We start from the raw sequence: 12,114 nt of genomic DNA, 5'->3' as shown, positions 1-12,114 counted from the left end.
GTAATACGTAGCAAGAAACACACTTACTGGTTGAAGTCTTGGGCTGGCAGGGCTTGGCACCTCTGAATTTGCTGTAGATCACTATGTTAGGAACATGTTTGAATTGCAGTGAAATTTCTTCTTCCCAATGGAAAAGAGCTCACTTCAGTGACACCACGAACTGTAAATAATAAGAATAAACCAAGGTTGCCTGAGACAAAGTTACTTCAAGTCTATAAAGGTAGATCTAACAGAAAGCACTGAGAGTGTTATACACCTCCCGGTTTGCTATGGGCAGAGATCTCTCTTATCAGAGAGATACAGAGATATCGTGAGGAACCAATTCATTGTGGGCTGCTTTAATTTCCCAAATAGCTGCTATATAGCAGATGTTTCCAGAAATGACAGAGCCCAAATATTTTTGTATGGTACAGTTAGTATTTATTTCAATTAACAGTTAATGGAGTATATAAATGACATTATTTTGGACATGTTTTGGTTACTATGAATGTTCTGCCACTTACTTTCAATCTCATACTGTCGGGCGTCCTTGGGGTGGTTCCACATGACAATTTTTTCAGCAATGGGTTATTAAATTCTTTTTTTTTTTAAAAAAAAAAAAAGCCTTTTCCTTCCCTGTGCAGACTTTTAGCTTTGGATCCTGAGAGTTGCATCACACACTCTGTTGCTCTGCTCTGTTCTCCAACATTTATGGCAGGCTGCCTGGTAACATACCCTGCCCTGCATGTACCCAGATAAATATGACATAACACTGATAATTACAGGAAAAAGCACCTGTATTTAGCCTATTCTGGTCATTATTTAAACAGGACGGCAACGCCTACACAACACAATCCCAGGAGAGCAGATGCATGTAAGTGCTGACACACATCATAATTATTAGACTACAAACAAACTATTCTGTATCTTGATTGTACAGTGTCGCCAAACTTTCTATCAAGCTTCTCAGGAAACTTCTCCCCAAAACAGCATAGAGAGCCAAGAAGCGTAATCATTTTCAGAATGAACTGTTTAAAATACATATGGGTACTGCTCAGGCTGAGAAGCCAAACTCCGTAAATCTAGATATCTTACAGCTATCTCTAAGTGGGTAACAAGCCTGCATTATCTTCCAGGGGAATTTCATTCAACTACTAGTATCCTTAACCCAGAAACATTCTTCTCTGCAGTAAAAATAGTTCCTTGGGAAGGGAGAGCTCTTTCAGAGGCTGCTGGGTGGCCCCAGGAAGCAGTGGAGTGGCAGCTGGCTGTGAATACAGCATCTCCTTGTCTGATCAGAACACTTTCTTTCTGATCAAAGCGATGGGCACTTTATTAAAAGAGGCTTTTTGCAGTTGTCTGAACAGTCTCCTAGGCTTTTTTTAATCAATGACTCAATCAAAGACTAAATGAAGAGAGAGGGGCAGATACTGATCGGTTTTGAGGCAAGTAATTAAAATTAATAGACTAGCCATAGTGTGTGAGACAGTAGTCAGAGGACCACCAAGCCACTGTGCCTCATGTCCACAGAGGAACATTCTCATGAACCTTAGCTCATGCTAACTTACTGTGCAGTGTGCTGAACCCAAAAATCAACGTAGGCTCTACAGAATCCATCTGTGTGTGGGATACACACATGGTGATGCATTACAGTCAGCACAGCTTATCCCAAACCGTATAAAGCTAAGCCTAGAGTGAACTAGTGAACTACACAGTTTGCACTGGTTTCTTGACTGAGATATCGCAGCTCCCAGTATGTCAGAAGGAAATAACTCCCATTGATTTCACAGGACTTGACTCGGACACCATAAGAGCATTTAGCATAACTGAGGCTAAAACTAGAATAGACACTTTTCTGTGGACTTAAATAGAAGCAGCTAAGCCTCTGCTGACATGCAGAAAGGCTCCATCCTGATAAATGGTCCAAAGAGAGAAAGGAGTTTTACTGAGTTTACAACAAGATATAGTGTGCAGCAAGCTGCCCACTGACATCGCTTTGTAGTTTACATGTATCAGTTTTACTGTTTTTCCCCCAAAGACACTCCCCACAGGAAGAGGTTTGCTTAAAAACATTTTGAAACAGAACTTTTCTATTCAAATGTATTTAGATTTTTAAAGATTAAAAAATTTCAGTCTGAAGCAAATAGCTTCTTCTTGTTGTTTCCATTTAAAAAATTATGTTCTGATTTAAAGTGAAATTAGGCATCCCTGTGCCTTTTGGTTCAGTCACTAAAGCCAACAAATTTTCTGGAGTAGGCCAAGAGGCCAAGTTCTTGCAGTTGGTTAGTCCAGGTTCACTTAAGTTTTCAGTGGAAAACACCAATTTCAGTTTGTTGCATGCTGGCACAAACTTCCTCAGGAACACGTGTGGTCAAGATGGATTTCTCATTATCTCAGCGTGTGTGAAAAATCTCAGTCAGTGTTTATGATCAAGGAATATTTCCTTACCCCTGAGGTCCCTGCTCTACCTGCTGCTGTGCAGCTCCCAAGAAACACAACCTTTTGACCTGGAAATTTGTGCAACAGATTTATCACAAAATTTGTGATAAATTTTTCTTCTCTGTACTTGCCTTAACCATTGGAAGAAAGTAAGTATGCTGTATATGAGACAGCACACACATTCAGAGAGTTGGGGGATGTTGTCATGCCTCTCACAGACTCAAGTCTTACTCATTATTTACCCCCAAAATACCAGTCTGAGGATGTTCTTCCAATTTAAATTCACTGAAGTAGTATCTAGTTAATGTTTCCTCATTGGTATTTTGCTCCAACAGCGCAGAGTTCAGCTAGGCTGTGGTATACTGGATGAGCTTTCTTTGAGAAGCTACAGGAAGTCCCATCAGAGCCTTTCTCAGTAGCTTTTTCTGAGCTTCCTGGTTTCCTGGTCATCTGTCATGTCCTACTGCCCTCTGAATGCTTGCTGCCTTCTTGCATAAGTTTCCTTCTAGTCATAATTTACTAAAATGCTTTCTCAGAAGAAGTGAGAGCAGTATATACATATATATATAAATATATATACATTTTATATGTTCTGAACTGACTCATGTTTTTCACTCCCCAGTAGTCTTTCTGGCACAGTTTCTCTCTCTCTCTCTCTCTCTCTCTCTCCTAAAGAAGTACCTGGGAAACATCCTTTGTCTTATGGTCTGTCATTTTCTGTTGTCTTCTTTCTAATATTGAAAATAGACAGGGAAATAGAGAAGAAAATTGCCCCCTGCCCTAGAATTAATTCCCTCTTTTGTCTCCACCTAACCTGCAGCCAATACACACATCAGAAAGTGAAATTATACCTTGTGAGCATCTGCGTGGCTTCTAAAGTGCAGTCAGAGCCCAGGCAAGAGAAGGAAAATTCACCCTTCAAGAGACAGAAGATTATCGGGGCTGGGAGGATCCCAAGGCAGTCTCCAACATGCACAGTATTTTATATTATCTTGTGAGACATAGGAACCTTTCTCCTCTCCAAGTCTTAATGCCTAGACTGAGCTCAGCCTCAAAAGCAAGCAGATAAACCTGCTCTTTTCCTGGACAGGGATTGCTTTAGTCCAAATAGCATTAAAGGGAATGTTCCTATCGAGGCATTGCTTTACACAAAGGACAGCTTCTCTGTTAAGGGTTTCACTCTACATGTTTTCTGGGAAGTTGCAGGAATTGTGACTTATTCTTGTTCCCTTTTCTATTATAAAAAACTGCTGGCTCTAGCCTCCAACTGTTATTTAGCAGCCAGAGCTCTGTGTTCCTAAAATGAAACTATGTCTCAGCATTGTTCTTGCAGCATCATGCATGATTACAAAACCCTGAGCCATACCAGCTTTAACAAAGAAATCTATTTCCTTATCTCTCCAGGAAAAGACTGTCTAAAACTCCACTAATTCCCTGGCCTTGTATTATTTGCTTATCAGTGACCGGAGATTTGGTTACAAAGCTTTTGTAGTCACCTTTTATTGCCTAACAGCAATTAAGAAAACCAGATTTCACCACCTGATGAATCATATACTTCACCAGTGTTTCTAAATGCTCCACTTGACCAAGGAGTTATCTGCTCATTTGAAAGAATTAAAACAATTAGCAAAAACCAAGTGGATAATCCTTCTTTGGGAAATGTTTCTTGGGGAATTTTGGTGATGATATTAACCAGAAAGGAGGAAGCAGCAGCAATTTCAAAATCATGAAGAACTATGTTTATACATTAGGGAAGCCTCTGCTGAATATAATCCTTCCTTTTAAGGAAGATTCACAGCAGTTATCCATGACTACTGTAAGTCTCTTTAAATTGTGGTAAATCTCCAAATGGCAGACCAAGCCATTTCCCCAAAATCTTTACCATCTGGACATAAGGATGAACCTATCTTTCTCCAGATACTTCTCATCCCAGCTTGTTATTTCCATATTCTGGCTCCCTTTAATTCTGTTCCTCCTCCCTCTATCACAGAGCAACCAGAAATGCCTTGAGAAAATACAGTATAGGTGATCATAAAATGGTTCGGGTTGGAAGGGACCTTAAAGAACCACCTAATTCCAACCCCTTCCACTAGACCCAATTAACTCTACTAGATCAATTAATTCCAACACCTCCCACTAGACCAGGTTACTTAAAGCCCCATTTATCCTGGACCTGGACACTGCCAGGGATGGGGTACCCACAACTTCTCTGTTCTAGTATCTAACCACCCTTAAATCTGTAAGGTAGATCTCACTGCTGTGTTCAAGGTGTAAGTAACACAGCACAATTACTTTGGTACAACCAAAAGATGGTACAGGGGAAAGAAAAGAGATGGCAGCTCATATAGCTCTGGCTGGCCAGGATCACACTCTAAACAACAGCATGGCTGGACTCAGATAGGTCCTTCTGTTGTCATGGGACATACGGTCTTCTTGCTCTCCAGTAGTAGTTTTCGTAAGCTGATCCCATTTAGATGTGATCAGAAACCTCCAGCAATCAAAAAACCTCCACAACATGCTGGTCCTTGACTACACAGAAACACCTGCAGCTGGTGTAATGCTGCCTTCATAGTCAGGGCAAGCTATATGGAAGGGGAATTTATAAGCAAGCTTTACAGAACCCATTAAGGGTTTGAAGGTGCTGGGCAACACATCACCATATGGCAGAACTGATTTGATTTGAATGCAGACACTTAGTGTTACCTTATTTGTGCTTCAGAGTCCTGTTTTTAATATGAGGCAGTAAATGAGGAGTTCAAATTTAAACAAGGGTTACTGACTGTGCCCAAATCTGATTACAGTGTAATGACTGACTTAGTGTTTTGTGTTTGATTTTAAGTGTTTTTTCTTTCTCTCTCTTTTATTTTTTATTTTTTTTTAACTTTTTTTTTAATTTCCTGGAGTGTGTAAATAATTATTTAAGTTTAAAGTGAGCTCTCCCCAACTACAAAAAAGCTCTCCCCTGAACTACAAAAATGAAATCATTTTCAGGCTGGGAACAGTTTGGAAAGTATTTGTGTCATTTGCTCCTTTCATATTTTTCAAAATAATTAAACGTCATTTATGGGAATAGCTAATGTAAACCCCAGCTAAGCTCGAAGTAACAAAAAGAGATCAGAGAAGGTATCAGATTCATTTACTTACAGATAAACTGCTTGAGTGCTAATACCATTGCACTGTATCTGGGCAGACGAGCGAAAAAATTCCAGCAACTGAGCAATAATTAACTTTGTTACTCTGTCTTTAATATTTTAAAGTGAAAGATAGCTATTTTCACCAAGTCATTGTGGCCATTTCCCTCTAATTAAGAACCTCTGAACTCAAGAATCTTTGAAGATGTTATTGCTGTGATTCTAACACATGCTGAAATATCACTAACTAGATCGAGCTGTTTCAGGCAACCAGGGAAAAAACAGGACAACATGGTGGGGAATTAGTGTTTTTTGGATGCCTGGCTGGACAGAGCTGGCTACTGAGCCTAGATCTTCAAATCCTAGGCACGGGCAAGGAAATATACCTAGCAGCAGCAAATTGACCAAGTGTTTTCATACAAAAATATTTTCAACCATTAAATCAACACTCACTTGTATTTTCCAGTATGCACCTAGGCACAGAAGTCTTCTGCTGTATTATTTGTGAGCACAGAAGCAGTTACAATAGCATAAAATATCCATCCTAAAGGTAAACACCACAAACCCCCTGGCTTACCAGGCTTCCCATTTTGACTCTGGAGTCACAGCTCTAGCATCTCCAGGAAGATGTGAGCTTAGACCCAACAGATACAGAGCCCCAGGAAGTCTCTGATTCTAGCACATCATTACATGGGGCTATCATTACATAAAGAAAATCCTAAACCTGTTTTGGGCTCTAGCTGCTGCTTTGCATGGCTGTGGTCTATGTAACATTAAACAGCTGTCCACAGCTCTACATAATCTCTGCTGAGTAAAAGGGATAGAAAAGTGCTTTCAGCTGCAGTGTTAAAGTCTGCCCATGCAGCAAGATAAAATAGTCTCTGTTCCTTGCCCTTTAAACAGCTAACACAAGACAGTGAGGTCTATTTTCTTTCTTTTTTTTTTTTTTTTTTTTTTTTTTTTTTAACTGACATCAGACTTCGGTTTTTCTCAGGGAAGTTCAGCACTGACTTCAAGCCAATAGGGCCTTTCTGGACAGCTGCCAGATGACCATATCACCTTTCAAAAAAGGTTTCCCTTTCCAGCTATCTCTGTTACTTACAGACAAAAAGCAATGGATACAAAAAAACTCATGGGAAAAGGGATGGGATAGTGTCAAGCTACTAGGGACTTCATTCAATTACTGCCTAATGGAGAAATATGTGCCAAGGTCTCTTTGAATAGTTTTTAAAAAAAGTTTCTAGTATGGGGGAGTAGGGTGGAGAAAAGTCCATTATTCACAGATCTGGCAGCGTGAAGATAAGGAAGAAGCTTTAATTTCAGAACCAAAGGACACTCAGTCTTAAAGCCAACTGCAAAATACTCTGATTTGGAAACTGAGAGGGGAGGTTTTCTTTATTTTTTATTAATTTCTGGAAATGTTAGCTTATTTTAGAAAGAGCACCTAGGAGGGAAAAACAGCTGGAAGAGAAATCCATTGAAGGCAGATTTGTGATTCCATGGCATGGCCAGGAAATTTTGGTGGAACTGTTGCTCTACTTTAAATGAGACTGCACATTGCAGAACATTTGCGAATTGCATTGTTTTCTTCTTTTGGTTTCTAAGAAAAAAGTGTGCCTTACTATGCTGCCTCATCCTCCTCCTGTTCCTACCATAAAGATTTCATAGAGTTGGTCAACTCCAATCCAGTCTGCTATAAGGCTCTAAATAGTGGATATCTCTGCTACCTTCAGCCCCTTGGAGACCTGCAGTTGTGAAGAGAAAGGAAACTACTCCTTCCTTCTCTACCTGCCCCCTCTCAGAGGGAAAAACGAAAAACAGATCGGCTTAGCTGTGCTTGGCATGAGCCAGATGTACCATGAGCAACAACCAGCACCTGTCTAGTTGTTATCCAGCTGTAGGACATGCTGCCAGCAAGCTCAGGAAAGGCAAGTGAGGATGCGTTTTGGGGTGGCTTTTTTGACATACACATGTATGTGCATGCATGGTGAAAGTATGAACTGCTGAGATAGGCAGGGAACTAAAGGTATGTCTGTAGGGGTTTACAGAAGATTTGCAAAGCTTTGAAATGCAGAACAAATCCATAGAAAATGCAGTTTTGCAAGGTCTGCTATAATGGCACAGCTACTTTCCCACTACACTCATCACCTACAAGTAACAGAGCTCTGTTTCTTTCTTAATTAGTATGGAAAAATTAATGATCTATCACTTTAACTTGCTGTATTACATCTTCCATTGATAAACAAAAGATTGACTACTTGGGGAACAGCACTAGTGACAACTGACTTATTTCAGTAATCATAAAGAGATAAGAATTAAAAACTAGCACTCAAAGCAGGTTCAGTGCGGATCACCTCAATATACCTATTTTAGGAGCCCAAGAAATCCTCATTTGCCATCACAAGCAATTAGTCTTGGAATCAGCAGAAACATTAGCTAACTCTACACTTGAAAAGTCTGGAATCCACCAATTTTCTCTGTGATGTTAGATTTATATTCCCATGCTTTTACAACATCATAAAACAGAAATTAAAAGCAAACATCAGAAACAGAGCCATGGAATCATCAACAATATTTCTGATAAAGGCACAAAAGTCCAACAGAAGCAAAAATTCAACATTTTACCATATAAGTTTTGATTTAGCCAGTTATCCAGAAAACAATAAAATGTATTGTTATTGTAAATGGCCTTTTCATAGCAACCTGTAGCTCAGTTATCTTGTTTTGCAAGTACAAGGGAAAAGTGGCAAAGCAGATATAATATGTTGGTAATTAACAGCAGGTTCGCAGGTTTAAACTCCCAACCTCAGTAAACAAGGTTTGCGTTTTAATTTGAATGCTAAAGGTCTTTGCTCATTAAACTGCTTTTAGAATTAATTAAACCCCTGTAAGATCAATTCTTGAGTCAAACCAGGCAGTTTCTGGGTTTGGACAAGTCTAGCATTCTTTCATTTGCAGGGAAAAAAAAGCAGAACCACAAGAACCCATCCATGCAGCTGCTTTGCATCATCTCCTGGAACAAGTAGGAAGAAGCTGCTCACTACCCTCCCCAGATCTCTCTTATTCCAGTGACTACTGGTTGTTCAGTGGGAGCTTTCCACAGAGATTAACTGGCCTTTGGTCAGGTCCAACCCGATTTCTTGCCAGCAATTGAACAGAAATGCCTTTCTGCAGCCATGTCTTCAGCCATTCAGGCCCAGAGCCCTGGCAATATCTTAAGTGTATTGAATTTAGATCTTTCTGAGAATTTTGTATATTATTCATGAGAACATATTGATTTTTCTCTTCTGTGAGGAAATAATATGGTGTGTAATAGGGGACTCCTCCCTCCCCCTTCTGAACTGCTGGTAAAATAATTCCTACACAAACACCGGTGCATCACTGCAAGGAGCACTGCATAGTTTTAAAAGACTGCCTCATTTTGTAGCTCCTCTCTTTACTAGTGATTCACAAAGAACTCACAGAGAGGGAAAGACTGGGTGCAGAGGAAATTCACACTTACCTTTCCTGCTTGCTATGGCTGTTGCAGTACAGTGTAAGGTTAAGTTCTCTAGCTGCTCACTTGCTGTCCTTCAGTCACACCTACATGTAATTATTATGCACATATTTATGGCCTCTTGTTCCAAAGCATGTTAAAATTGAAAAGAACTGAAGCATGGAGAAGTATGGTAGTAGCAGGTCCTTTCTTCCTCTCACTATATATTATGCATGTTTGTTTTTTCCTAGCTTATACCAGACAAATCAAAAAGACTTACACAATTTATGTTCATGCTGTCCTCTCACAGGACGAGGTTTCCATTCCCACAAGGTGCTTTAATAAAACATCATACAGGATAAGAAATATAGGCCTATGAAGTGAGAGTACTGAAGAATTGGGGTCATTACTTTTCAAAACTGAGCCTGAATGTGTGATCCTGCTGACCTATTGTTGAGCCCAGGAGATGCTCCAGCTCCAGAGATCTCTTTTGGCTTGTACATTTTAAAGACAGAGTGCTGAGTTCAGCAGCTCTTCAGACAGTGCTGGGTCTGGATCTGACTCTTAGGGTGGGATTCTTGCGGAGTTCTGAATTACAGAATTACAGCTAATGCTGTCAGGGTAGCAGAGGTAGAATATTTGTAGCTAGCCACAGGTGGATTCACTCCTCTGGAGCATTTGGTTCCCTCTGATCTGTTATTCATCAACCATTTCCCAGAAGGAGGTTGTCTTAATTCAGAGAAGTTTTTTCATCACCTCTTTTGCTTCATTGTTTCACTTAAAGCTTATTTAGGTATTCTCGTAATGAGGTGGCCAAAAAAAAAATAAAATAAAAAAAAAAAATGTGTGTGTTGACATCAAAAGAGGTCCACCTTTTTATTCCATAAGAAAAGTTTTTATTTATTTAAACCCTATGGAAAGATTTAAAATTCCAATTTCTGCCTCGGAGTTCAAGAAGAGTTCTGTTTAAGCCAGCACCCTACCATTCCCTGCAGCAGGGAAAGGCAGGGAGTCCAAGAACCTGAAAGAGAAACTCACGGCCTCATAAGAAATTAAATGAGTCCACAGGACTGTAGCTCTCGTGAACCACTGAAGAGAAACAGAGGCATTTACTAGAACAGCATCACGCTGGTTTTGAAGAGCCACACATATACAAAACAGCTGCAAGGCTCACATGCCTTTCCACTCCAAAGCTGCTCAGAAAGGAACACCTTGAATCAATTGGAGGGGAAGAAAAAAATGTTCAGTGGAAAGAAAAACGAAAAGGAAAAGAAAAAAGAAAAAGGAAAAGGAAAAGGAAAAGGAAAAGGAAAAGGAAAAGGAAAAGGAAAAGGAAAAGGAAAAGGAAAAGGAAAAGGAAAAGAGAAAGAGAAAGAGAAAGAGAAAGAGAAAGAGAAAGAGAAAGAGAAAGAGAAAGAGAAAGAGAAAGAGAAAGAGAAAGAGAAAGAGAAAGAGAAAGAGAAAGAGAAAGAGAAAGAGAAAGAGAAAGAGAAAGAGAAAGAAAAACCTTAATTTTGGGAAAAGCTCCTGTGCAGCTATAGCCTTTTGCCTGGTTGCTGGTGGAGAAGGGTGTTACAATTTGCACGGACATAACTCCAGCATCAAGATCAGTTCAGCTGCACCAAAGGCACAACCTTGCTTGCACACATTGGTTTGGTTACCAGCAGCCTGCACGACAGGGGGGCTGTTCTGCAACCCCCAACATGGCTGCTGTTTATATCAGAGTTAAAGCAGCATACTACAAGAAGTTGCTCCACCATCTAGGACCACACCGGATACTCAACAGAAACAATAGAGAACTTCATGAATTTGTTGAAAAACAAACAAACAAACAAAAAACACTAAGCACTGTTTACCTGCATGGTGCTAAAAGGCCGGCCTGTAATCACAGCGCCTGTGTCATTCTACCGGGGTGTACTTGGCCCATGCTGTTACTCCTGCATGTAAAGTTTTGCAAAATATTCCTATGGCCTGCTGTAGCATGGCCCAGAGCGCTCTGTCCTTCCAAACACCCTGGGACTGGATCTGTGGGCAGCATGGGGCTAGAAATACTGGCTGAGGCTCAGAGGGAAAGGTTTGAATGTAACTGCATGGCCCAGTCCCACTGGTTGCATTAGAACCGAGATGAGTGTTTGCAAAATGATCGGTTTTGCACTTGAAACCGAGGCCCTGGGCAAGCACCCTGTGCCTGCCTGCCAGCATCTTCTCTCTCTGGACTCTTCCTCATGCTTGGCAGAGCAAACCGAACCAAAGTAAAAAGCAGAAGAGTACAGACTTGGCTCTGATGCTGCATGCAGTGACTCAAAAATTAGGCGTTCTGCTTTCTCCTTCCCCTCAGCCCCTCCCTTTCCCCCATTCCAGGCATTTAGAAGAAATAAACATTTTGTATCATCTGAGCCTTTGTTTTGAATGGGAAGGATACTGTCATCAAGCTGTCAAGGAGAGCTTGTGAGCACAGCTGTGATCACTCACCAGTGCAAATCCCACAGATCTGCTCAGCAACTTGCACATGACTTCGGACCAAGAACAGAAATCCTGCCTCTTGGTACAGGGACATTTATAACAATAAAAACAAAAGGAATCACTAAATCACAGAATTGTCTAGGTTGGAAGAGACCTCAAGATCATTGAGTCCAACCTCTGACCTAACACTAACAAGTCCTCCACTAAACCATATCCCTAAGCTCTACATCTAAACTTCTTTTAAAGACCTCCAGGGATGGTGACTCCACCACTTCCCTGGGCAGCCTGTTCCAAAGTCTAACAACCCTCTCAGTAATGAAGTTCTTCCTAATATCCAACCCCTGGCGCAACTTTAGCCCATTCCCCCTCATCCTGTCACCAGGCAAGTGGGAGAATAGACCAACGCCCACCTTGCTATAGCCTCCTTTAAGGTACCTGTAGAGTGCGGTAAGATCGCCCCTGAGCCTCCTCTTCTGCAGGCTGAACAAACCCAGCTTCCTCAGCCGCTCCTCATAAGACTTGTTCTCCAGACCCCTCACCAGCTTCGTTGCCCTTCTCTGGACTCGCTTGAGCACCGTGATGTCCTTCTTGTAGTGACGGGCCCAAAATTGAACACAGTACTCAAGG

At 40.9% G+C, this 12,114-nt stretch overlaps 1 long non-coding RNA gene across 1 annotated transcript in view; it reads right to left on the bottom strand.

The window, feature by feature from the left end:
* LOC311445151 overlaps positions 1–6,155 on the bottom strand; it is a 23,382-nt gene extending 17,227 nt beyond the window's left edge. Inside the window, exons 1-2 of the long non-coding RNA XR_014698242.1 lie at positions 6,127–6,155; positions 28–160 (exon numbers count right to left, since the gene is read on the bottom strand). This is a non-coding gene — a long non-coding RNA (uncharacterized lncRNA). The remainder of the gene's footprint in view (positions 1–27; positions 161–6,126) is intronic.
* Positions 6,156–12,114: the final 5,959 nt, after the last annotated feature.

This window comes from Aythya ferina, assembly GCF_964211825.1.
Source record: "Aythya ferina genome assembly, chromosome: 15".
NCBI classification, from domain to species: Eukaryota; Metazoa; Chordata; class Aves; order Anseriformes; family Anatidae; genus Aythya; species Aythya ferina.
This window is presented reverse-complemented; position numbering and strand designations above follow the sequence as displayed.